The sequence below is a fragment of the Schistocerca nitens genome, chromosome 4 (genome assembly GCF_023898315.1).
Source record: "Schistocerca nitens isolate TAMUIC-IGC-003100 chromosome 4, iqSchNite1.1, whole genome shotgun sequence".
NCBI classification, from domain to species: domain Eukaryota; kingdom Metazoa; phylum Arthropoda; class Insecta; order Orthoptera; family Acrididae; genus Schistocerca; species Schistocerca nitens.
The window spans coordinates 420904587-420916314 of NC_064617.1; the positions used below are offsets into that span (position 1 = coordinate 420904587).

Below are 11728 nucleotides of genomic sequence, written 5' to 3' on the forward strand. Positions count from 1 at the left end.
CCTCACAGAAGGCATTCATTTTTTTTTAACTTCCGTGCTGAGAGCAGAGCTAGCTCGAGCAGCATCTAACACATGGCAGTACACTGAATGACAGGGAAGTACTACAACCTATGAAGAGTATTCTACTTGCCTCAGAGGTTTACTAAATGTGTAGGCGGAACACTGTTTTATACCACTATTTTGTACGCATTTTGTAGTATAATGTCATATTTGGCGATGCGATTCGTTTATGAGCCTCGCTGCATTGTGCATGCACGTTATCCATGTGAAGAGGCGTAAGCAGATGCTATCATTCTGCGAGATGCGTGCAGAAGGTATACGAGTTGCATTGATAATGAGAGCAGAAGTGAATAAAAGTCAATGCCTCCGTGGCGCAATCGGCTAGCGCGTTCGGCTGTTGACCGAAAGGTTGGTGGTTCGAGCCCACCCGAGGGCGAAATCGTTTTAATCGCCACCGAGGTGAGGACATACGTCGACTTTGTTAGAGATACACCGCTAGTGTGACAATTTGGCTGCGTTTGAATGATGCCACGGAGCCTTATACACGATCAGCCAAGTGACAGTGTAGGTAAAAACATGGCCCTGCACAGACGTTCTACTGTTTTCCTATTTATTCGTCATGTGTGACACTGCAATAGAGCGACGCCCACTACAGAAGACGTATTACTTACATTTAGTACACCGCGAGTGCCATATGACAGGGCTTCTCTCTCGATGTTGATTTGTATTTGGTGTCTCTTAAGTGTCTGTCTGCAGTAAGCCGCTGTTGGTCGAGTGACGTGCATATCCACTATCTATAAGCTTCACATATTGGTCGCCAGGAAAGGAACCCGTATGTTAATGGACAGTATACCTCCTGGTGATCATCACCTTATTCCATCAGTATGGGTGGCATGATGTCTGCCATGTCTAGGTTGTCGATTTCATTGACCACAGTTTATGTCTGTCACCCATCAGTATGGTTGGCACGATGTCTGCCATGTCTAGGTTGTCGATTTCATTGACCACAGTTTATGTTTGTCACTTCCAATCATTCGTTGTCTCACTGCGTCATTCCCCCTTGTCCCGTCGTGTCAAGGCATGGAGCAAAAAATCCCTCCTTGCCTTGGTTTTGGACCTGCTGTAGGGCTGGAAGCATTTCTTGTAACACTTGTAGGGTACTGACCGAATCAGACACTTTCTCCTGTGCTGCCTTCGTGCCTCCTCCGGTGCTTTAGGACTCAGTATATCTCCGCATGATTATTCACTTAATTTCTGTGCAAATGGCGCCTCCGATTTCAAAAGTGTTCGGGATGCAAGCTTCAGGTGGTTCATAATGTATAAACGACGTGTGCGCTGGGATATACACTATCTGACCAAAAATATCCGAACACCTGTTAGGGGACATTAATAACGGGCGTTTCCACCCCTCGCCTTTCTGACGGCATGAAATCTGTGGGGCCACTTTCAGTGAGGTGTATGCATATCTGTGGAGCTGAAACCAGAGAAGATAGTGATGTTGGACCCTGCGGTCTGGACCGAATTCGACGTTCTAACTCATTCCAAAGATGTTCCATTGGGTTCAGGTCGGGACTCTGGACAGGGCAGTCCATTTCAGGAATGTTATTGTCCACAAACCACTGCCTCGCGAATGCTGCTTTGAGAGGGTGTACTGTCATGCTGATTCAGTCATCGTCTCCGAACTGTTCCTCTACTGTAAGCAGTGCATAACGCTGTAAAATATGTTCATTTCCTTCGTATTTAACGTTTTCTTAAGCGCAATAGGGAGACCACACACAAAAAAAGCGAGCCCCATACTGTAACACCACGTCCTCCGTAGTTTACTATTAGGACTACACATGATGGCAGGTAAGGTTCTCCAAGCCTTATCCGAGCCCAAACCTTTCCGTCGGATTACCAGATGTATAGCATGACTCATCACCCCAAATCACTCGTTTACAATTATGCACTGTCCAGTGGCGTCGCTCTTTACATCATCGCAAGTGTCGCTTAGCTGTGACTACAGAAAAATGTGGGTCGCTGCTCGGCATTGTACACCCTTTTTCTTAACTCCCTACACACGTACGCACGCTCACAGTGTTAACTGGACGGCTGGTAGCACTTTGGAACTAGCGTGATTCCCAGCCACATCACCAACAGACGACTTCTTATGATGTAACAATGTATGCAAAACTCTACTTGGAGTGCGACGAATTGATATTGTATACTTACATGTCCGAAAGAACAGACACCATATCCATATAAGTACATAATTCTGGCAATACCGGCCATGACCTTCTTCTTCTGTGCGGATGCGCACATATTACCAGAACTCTTACGGGACTTGGTAAGAATGTCTTCCACGAGTAATGAGTTTGTTGGGTAGGGACACTACGACTGTAGTGTGTGGACATACAAGGTGAGGATGTGGGTCTCGCGAGAGGCGTGTGCGAGATAGTCCCTCCAGTTACACTATCCTCTGTGCCCTCGGTGGCTCAGATGGATAGAGCGTCTGCCATGTAAGCAGGAAATCCCGGGTTCGAGTCCCAGTCGGGCACACATTTTCATCTGTCCCCGTTGATATATATAAACTCCCGTCAGCAGCTGAAGGTATTAATATATAATTCTAATTGATATTGTGGTGAACGGCAATTACCGATTGCGAGAATCGGACGTTCCGTGCTACGAACGCATCTCTGTGTCTTACCGAACCAAAAATTTGTTTTATAGACTCTTTGTGAAGGAAATGGAGAGGTCGGACGTGCGAGAGGAGGAGAGAGATTGTAATGTTGTGAGACACCATTACGGTATATAGTAAATGTTCAAATGGTTTTTTGCACAAAATAAAATCCAATAACTAACTTCAAGTATTCAAGGTTTGTATATCTCCATACCGAAATTAGTTAATTATCACGGTACAGATATTACGAGACGCAGATCGATCGGGGATGAAGTTGGAACTATAGTGCTAACCTGCATTTTCCACGGTCAGAATTCGTCGTGAGATTATCTCCGAATTAATAAATTTTAAATTGCTAAATTGTTGAACCTATCATCCAAACTCACCAAACAACATAGCACATAGTTGTGCCGAACGTTCTGCGTAGCGAGAAAATGTTTTAGAGATTTCAGGTAGAACGGATAACGACGAGGAATTTCCTAGAGATCGGCGCTAGGGAACACACTCTTGGTCTCCTATGGTATTTAAAACGAAACATTTATATTTCCCAGGTTTTCAGGAGAGTAAAGATAATAGGAAATGAGGAACTAAGCTAAACAAACTAAAACCAATAATTAAAATAAAAGCACACATAAAGAATATGTATTAATAATAATAATAATAATAAATAAGGAATATTTTTAACTGACTAACCAGTAAAATAATGTATTAGATTGTGCAGCTTTAGACGGGTTGAATTATCCTTGAAGTATCTGTTACTCAGGTGGCAGCTAATAACTAATCTATGTTCGAAGTCAATGAGTTCTCCTAACCGAACAATTCTGCTGTTACTGCTTCTCTGCCCACAACACTATACTTCCAGCCTCCTTTTATACTGGTAGGTCCACATCTCGTGACACCTTGTCGTCAATTCCGCATTACACAGGGTAGGACGCAGAATTCCACCTTACGCAAGACACGTTTTTAGTTTCGTTTTACCCAGACATGTTTCAGCACTTGTTGTGCTATCTTCAGTGGGTTCCTTTATTTTCTTACTTACATGAAGCTATTGGGTATTTATGTTGGTAGCTAATCTATTACACTGTCTACAACTTGTTATGGTTTTGATGTTGTAGTGTTTTCTCATATGTTTTGGCGAGGTGAATAAACTGATTTCTGTAACTTATGGTCGTCTGACAATGCGCTTTCTACGAATGTTCAAACATGGGGAGAGTTTTCGCTGCCATTCAACAACTCTGCCCATGTTTGAACATTCGTAGAAAGTGCGTTGTCAGACGACCATATGTCACAGAAATCAATTCATTCATCTCGCCAAAACATATGGGAAAACACTACAACATCAAAGCCATGACGAGTTGTAGACAGTGTAGCAGATTAGCTACCAACGTAAATACCCAATAGTTTCATGTAAGTAAGAAAATAAAATAACCCACTGAAGATAGCACAAACAGTGCTGAAACATGTCTGGCTAACACAAATCCGAAAAGGTGTTTCCATAAGGCGGAATTCCGTGCACCAACGTAAGTAGAATTGCAACACAAGATGATTATTACACAGCGAGTTCGGATACATTTGATCGGATAGTGCAGTTATCAACAGATGTTATATTCTGATCAAAATAGTTTCAGATAAACACTTGAAGTACACTGGCTGCTGTGCCACGCAGTTTAGTTATTCACTACAATGATTCTTCTAACGAAAAACTGCAGTGCTGAAGAGCGCAACAATGGAAAAGTTGTGTGGATTGCCTGGCAATGCCACTTGCTCACAATTCTAAACTAAAATTATGAATTATAGTGCACAGTAAATGTGTCTTTTATAAGCGCAAGAATAAATATCGGAAATACTTAAAATTATAACGAAGCGTAACGCTGACTCTGCCGACATAAATTCCCGTGGCAGACAGAGAAGAACCTCGATTACGGTGCCAAGACCGGTACCGACGGCGACAGAAGAGCAAATTGTTCGTCAGTGAGCTGTTTATCCTCGTGTGAGTGGCGCTCAGTCTTCTGTTTAAACACCTACAACGCAGGCGAGTGCAAGTCAAGGACAGCAAGAATTCACAGAAATCAAATCGCTCTGTAGCTTCCACTGAAACAGGATATTTGATGCCAGCGCAAGAAAGATAAAAGTAAAACAGAACAACAAAAGTAGCTGTCTGTCTGTTCGTTCGCAACCATTTTGTTCTTTTCAGACTAGTACCTTGTTAAAGTTTCTAAGGATATTCGGCACAGACGGTGAATATAGCACAATCAGTATCAGTTCCAGTTTGCTTAACCTTAGGACGACCGTCATTAGCGAACTACCTAGAAAGACCGCTACCGATCATTTTGACCTGTGAAGTTTTTCTTCTTTGTTTGCAGTTTTACTTCTTAAGTTACTTCAGTACGGTGTCTTTATAGGTCAGTAGTGCATTATGATTATCGTACAAATGCGGTATGCTCAAAAATTTCAATAGAAAGTATATTTCACCAAATAAAAAAGGTCGAAGCAAAGAAGGCACTGTAAATACAAAATCAATTTAAACTATATTTACAAATGAAAATAAACATATAGTTAAACAATAATATGTTTTATCTGTTTGACTTGTACTCAGTCAAAACCCCAAACAGGTCATAACACATACTTAGTACGAAAAATAAAGAACAAGGGACACAAATTGCTGTAGGAATAAAGATTAAATAATTTTTTTTCTCTCTCTATGACATCTTTTCAATCAAAGCTACTACATTTGTCAAAAAATTTTGCACCCACGTACTGAACACTTCCGGCACATGTACCACACATGAATATCTTGTACACACAGGTTTTTGGTTTTATTGGAACTTTCACATACTATCTGGCACGTTTTCCTTATCTGTATCGTACGCATTTCTGTGGTCGCAGTGAATGTATGAACAGGTTCTTTCCTTTTCCATCATATGCAGAGGAGAGTTCTTCTGTTAATCTAAAATGAAACATTCGCCAGATAACTTCTCTCCTGTTGTCTCTCTGTAAAGGATCCAGTCGTTGATTCCAGAAAGGTCTAGGACATTGAAAAACACGTTCACGGGCCATCTGTGGTAACCAAACTTGGCAGTTTACAGACGAGACATCTGGTCCAGAACATCAAATCCAAATTTGGTGGAATTGTAAAAGCTCACAGTTTCAGGTGGTTTCTTCTGTGTGTGTTTGTCCACTGCAACTGACTAGTGCATTGTGCTCAGCAGAAGAACATTTTTCTTGGTCTCCTTCTGATAGAAAGTGTGATACCAGATTTGTATAAAATAGTATCATACAAAGATCCAGCAGTAGACTTCGCTGATGGACGAATTTCTCTTTGGGTTTTCTTGAGTGTACCCACAATGGTTGTGTTCTCCCACTCCAGCTGCTCTGCAAGATGTTTGGCTGTGAAGAAATCGTCACATGTTGCATACAAAGATCCAGCAGTAGACTTCGCTGATGGACGAATTTCTCTTTGGGTTTTCTTGAGTGTACCCACAATGGTTGTGTTCTCCCACTCCAGCTGCTCTGCAAGATGTTTGGCTGTGAAGAAATCGTCACATGTTGCATTTCTTCCTTTTGAAGTGTAAGGTTGCATGAGACATGTAACAACATGCTCTACAACAGGTATGTTAGTGGGTCTTTCACTTCGTTTACCCAAGTAAGGAAATCGATTACCCATATATTTACTACTGGCATCTGCTGCAAGCCAGAACTTTGAGCCAAATTTGTCTATTTATTACTCATGTATTGTATAAAGCAGCACCGAGCTTTACTTGTATAGAGCTGCTCATGTATAGTTATAGATGCACCTGGCTTACAGTTCTGGATACAATTAGATACAAATAATTCCAGACTGGTGTTGCCATAGCAGCCCTTATCAGTTAGAGGGCCCATACAACAGACAAGCACGGTGGGCTACCGACCTCCCTTCAAGAGCTCAGATCAAAACATCGCCAGAGGATGTAAACATCATCAGGCTTTCCGAATAAACACGGCACTACTTCGTGAAAAGCCATGTGACAGAGATCCACCAATTGGAAATAATGTGACTACGTGTAGCACTCCGCCGAATCGGTGTTATCAGGACGCCAGCAGAGTCTGTCAGACCGGCAGTGTGTACCTATAGCTAGGACAGATCCGGCCAGTACCTACGCTGGCTCAAGTCTAGTAGCCTTCAGTAGAAAGTTGTATTTTATCGGGCATAACGCCACTTTGTAATTGTGTAGAGTAGTATTTTGGTTCTTATTTATTTTCATTATCTTGTACTCTTATCTGGCTTTTACCGCCACAAGAATTGTTGTGCTTCTTGTTGTTCTTGCGTTTGGAAATTAGTGTACCCCAAGAAGGCGTTATAGTTAAATAAAGTGTGTTCATACTTGATCGTTAGTTCTTTCCCGCCAACCGTGGGTCACTACAGGTGTGGCTTCGAAGCTATCGGTCTTGAGTATTCCGTCACGAGTGTGGTTGTCATCAAATCTTAAAAATAGCATCATTTCTACGTAATTGTTTATTCCCATAGTGCCGGTTCCCACACTCGAGATCACAGAAATTTCAGAGGGAAATTCTTTCCTCCATACACTCCACGTGCATGCATTATAGCTATGGCAGCTTCTAATTGGGCAATATCAAGTACCCATACGTCATCCTGGAGAAGTTCTCGGGCTCTTTAATTTGTTCTGTAGAATATTATTGTCTATCAATACTCGCCATACACTCAAGCAACTGCCTGCGACTATAAGTTTCTTAGCGTTACACATTGGTACAGAAGTTTCTGCCAACACGATATGACGCCCTGATCTTCCAGGTGCTTGCCCTGGTGCACTGTTCCGTCGACTGAGTCTCTGCACATCCAAGATGGATGCAATTTTTTCCGTGTTTTTTTTCCCCTCTCGTCTGCGAGTAGAAATTTGTGGTGCCACTGGAATCGAATATGTAAGAACTGGGTCATTGGCATGTCGTTGTACCTGTTCTGAATATTCATCTTCTGACTCTGGTGATTCGCCTTGTTCTGTTTCATGGTGCTGATATCCCGTGTCACCTTCATAATTTTTGTCATCTTTATCATCCAGCTCATCACATTCAAAAATACCTACTCCTACAGAACCTTCCTCTGGTGCACTGTTCACATAATTCAGTAATTCTTCATCCGAACAAAAACATACTAAAGTATGTCTACTCTGAGATCACAACAATAAAATAAATGAAGATAAGCGGATGAAAAAATCCATTGTTGCACTTTAGACATGAAACATAAAAAATATCTCACTGGTCAGAATGACCGGCTGCAGTCCTTTAAGGTAAAACTGTTTATAATATGTTCAGAGTTTGTAATAGGCTCCAGTCTTTTACAGAAATTATAAACCACCAAAGTACATTAAAAGTTGTGAAATGTATGGCCTATAAATTAAAACGCAGACTGTTGGACAACGCTGATCTGTCCGATTGACCAGTACGGTCCTTCTAGTGTTAAATGCGTTCCAATGAGGTCAGTAAGGCTTTCCAGTTGAATATATAGCTTCTTATAAATTTTTGTTTGCGTCCATGACAGGAGTACAGCCTGAGAAAACCGTAAAGTACAGTTGCTAACAGAAACCCCTTTTTTGTTACACTACCGTTACCTAAACTGTGAAAGACATTTTTGACAATAACACATTAATACTGATAAGACGAAACTAAAAATACACTTACGTGATAAGCTGGGGAATTATTATCAGTATCTGAAATGAAACTGTATTTCTGAGTTAATAATATGATTCAATTTAATCAATAGTTTCTACCATGAGTGAGTCAGTTCTCCTGATAGCTGTCACGTTTCTACTATTTTACCTTTTGGCAGACACTAACTGACAGCGTTTAATACAGCTTTTTAACAGGAGTTGTAACTCTTAGGAGTTGCATTAAAAGGAAGAGTCAGTAGAAACGAATGAAAATTTCTATTCTGTACCTTTCTTTCGAGTGAGGGGGGGGGGGGGAGGTTGATTTTTACGAAAGAGTGGGAAATTTTTTTGAAGGGAAATAGCTGTTGGTATCAGCGATACTTGTAACAGCTTTTTTCTTCTGGTAGTTCCTACTGAACTGCAGTGCGTTATTTATAACAAACTCCATGAGCGTATATACTATGAATCACTAACCACAATGCCTAACTTCTTGAACACATGTCTACCATAATATCATGGGTGAGCACCACATCTCATTCTTACATCATGTTTCTGAGCACTGAAGACTTTCTTTCTTAATGATGAGTTAACCCAAAACATTATTCCAAAAGACATATGAAAATAAGCAAAATATATTAACTTACTGATTTGTCTTTCTGCACGTGTTGCAATGATTCAAAGTCCAAATGTGGATGAACGAAGTTGTTTTAGGAGTTCCAAAGCACGTTTTTATTTAATTTAAATTTTCATAAATACAGACACTCAGTGGTTCATGGTGTGGGTTCCTGTAGTCATGTCCTAGTTCATGAACCACGGGCAACGTATGAGTGGCCAAGTAAGCGGTCCCGACAGTCGGGATACCAGTTACTTTGGAATAAGGCTGGGCATCTCGGACATATTCTGAGTCGTGGTCACCTTTGTGCTCATACGGCAAAGACTACCAAATCCACCAGTTAGTCCCTCAACCGTTAGGGGTAAAACTCAATGGGACTCGGGGCAAGTATGGCTAGCAACCTGCTTCCCTGGTACTTTAAATATGATGCTGGCAACAATCAGAGCAAAATGCCTCGGACCTTTGGAGGTGACGGAGTCCCACCTCTAACTGACAAACCAGGGACTCCTAAGATACGACTTGGCAAACAAATGGTAATGAGATGGGGAGCTTTCAATATCAATGGGGGTTACTCTGGGAAGAAGGTAGAGCTGGCAGAGGCTGCAAGTAAGATGGGGCTGGACGTTTTAGCTGTTAGTGACATTCGGATAAGGGGTGAGAAAGAAGAGGAAGTGGGAGAATACAAGGTCTACCTGCCAGGAGTCAAAGCAGGAATAGCACAATGGGGTGTAGGGCTTTACATCAGGAAAGAAATGGAACCCAGCGTAGTTGCAATAAGGTATGTAAACGAACGACTGATGTTGATAGATTTGACAGTGTCTAGCAAGAAAATTAGGATTGTGTCAGTATATTCGCATTGTGAAGGGACAGATCAAGATAAGATGGATAGCTTTTATGACGCACTCAGTGATGTAGTTGTTAGAGTAAAGGACAAGGACAGTATTCTGCTCATGGGTGATTTTAATGCCAGGATTGGAAATCGAACAGAAGGGTATGAAAAGGTTATGGGTAAATTTGGAGAGGATATGGAGGCCAACAGGAACGGGAAACAACTCTTTGATTTCTGTGCTAGTATGGGCTTAGTAATCACAACCTCCTTTTTTAAACATAAGAACATTTGTAAGTAGGCTGTTTAGGTTTTTTTATTGGTAACGCCACCTCTGTATGAAAATCACTGGCTGTGCTGTGTGCAGTCTGTGGCTGCTTTGCATTGTTGTAATACTCGCCATTGTAGTGTTAGGCAGCTGGCTGTGAACAGCGCGTAGCGTTGCGCAGTTGGAGGTGAGCCGCCAGCAGTGGTGGATGTGGGGAGAGAGATGGCGGAGTTTTGAAATTTGTCATGAACTGCTATATATATTATGACTATTGAGGTAAATACATTGGTTGTTCTCTATCAAAATCTTTCATTTGCTAACTATGCCTATCAGTAGTTAGTGCCTTCAGTACTTTGAATCTTTTATTTAGCTGGCAGTAGTGGCGCTCGCTGTATTGCAGTAGCTTGAGTAGCGAAGATTTTTGTGAAGTGATTTGTGAAAGGTATAGGTTAATGTTAGTCAGGGCCCATTCTTTTGTAGGGATTATTGAAAGTCAGATTGCGTTGAGCTAACAAAAATATTGTGTGTCAGTTTAAGCACAGTCGTATAAAAATTTTTCTTTATTATTTAAATTTAAATACATCCACCACTGCTGGCGGCTCACCTCCAACTGCGCAACGCAACGCGCTGTTCACAGCCAGCTGCCTAACACTACAATGGCGAGTATTACAACAATGCAAAGCAGCCACAGACTGCACACAGCACAGCCAGTGATTTTCATACAGAGGTGGCGTTACCAATAAAAAAAACCTAAACAGCCTACTTACACATTCACCGGTATACTTGGGAAGGCAGGGGAACCAGATCTGTCATTGACTATATAATAACAGATCAGGAATTCAGGAAGGCTGTGAGGGACACACGTGTATTCAGGGGATTCTTTGATGACACTGATCACTATTTAATCTGCAGTGAAATTGGTATCGTGAGGCCGAAAGTGCAGGAGGTCAGGTCCATATGTAGGAGGATAAGAGTGGAGAAACTTCAGGATAAGGAAATCAGGCGCAAGTACGTAACAGCGATCTCCGAAAGGTACCAGTTAGTTGAATGTAGTCAATTACAGTCATTGGAAAAGGAATGGACAAGGTACAGGGACGCAGTACTAGAAGTGGCTAAAGAATGTCTTGGAACAGAAGTGTGTAAAAGTAGGATGAAGCAAACAGCTTGGTGAAATGACACAGTCAAGGCAGCCTGTAAAAGGAAAAAGAAGGCGTATCAAAAATGGCTACATACTAGAACTCGGGTAGACAGAGAAAGTTATGTTGAAGAAAGAAACAAAGCCAAACAGATAATTGCAGCTTCCAAGAAGAAATCTTGGGAAGACTTTGGAAACAGGTTGGAGACTATGGGTCAAGCTGCTGGAAAACCATTCTGGAGTGTAATTAGCAGTCTTCGAAAGTCAGGAAAACTGCTGGTGAATCCTGTGGATGCCTTGGGCAGATGGAGGGAATATTTTGAAGAGTTGCTCAATGTAGGTGAAAATACGATCAGTAATGTTTCAGATTTCAAGGTAGAATGGGATAGGAATTATGATGGAAATAGGATCACATTTGAGGAAGTGGAGAAAATGGTCAATAGATTGCAGTGCAATAAAGCAGCTGGGGTGGATGAAATTAAGTCGGAACTCATCAAATACAGTGGAATGTCAGGTCTTAAATGGCTACACAGGATAATTGAAATGGCCTGGGAGTCGAGACAGGTTCCATCAGACTGGACAAAA

The 11728-nt window shown here is 41.6% G+C and overlaps 1 non-coding gene across 1 annotated transcript; it reads left to right on the forward strand.

Annotated features, from left to right (window-relative positions):
- The first annotated feature begins 362 nt into the window (after positions 1-362).
- Trnan-guu (transfer RNA asparagine (anticodon GUU)) lies at positions 363-436 on the forward strand. Its single transcript has one exon. It is a non-coding gene; the product is annotated as a tRNA-Asn (tRNA).
- The last annotated feature ends 11292 nt before the right edge of the window (positions 437-11728 follow it).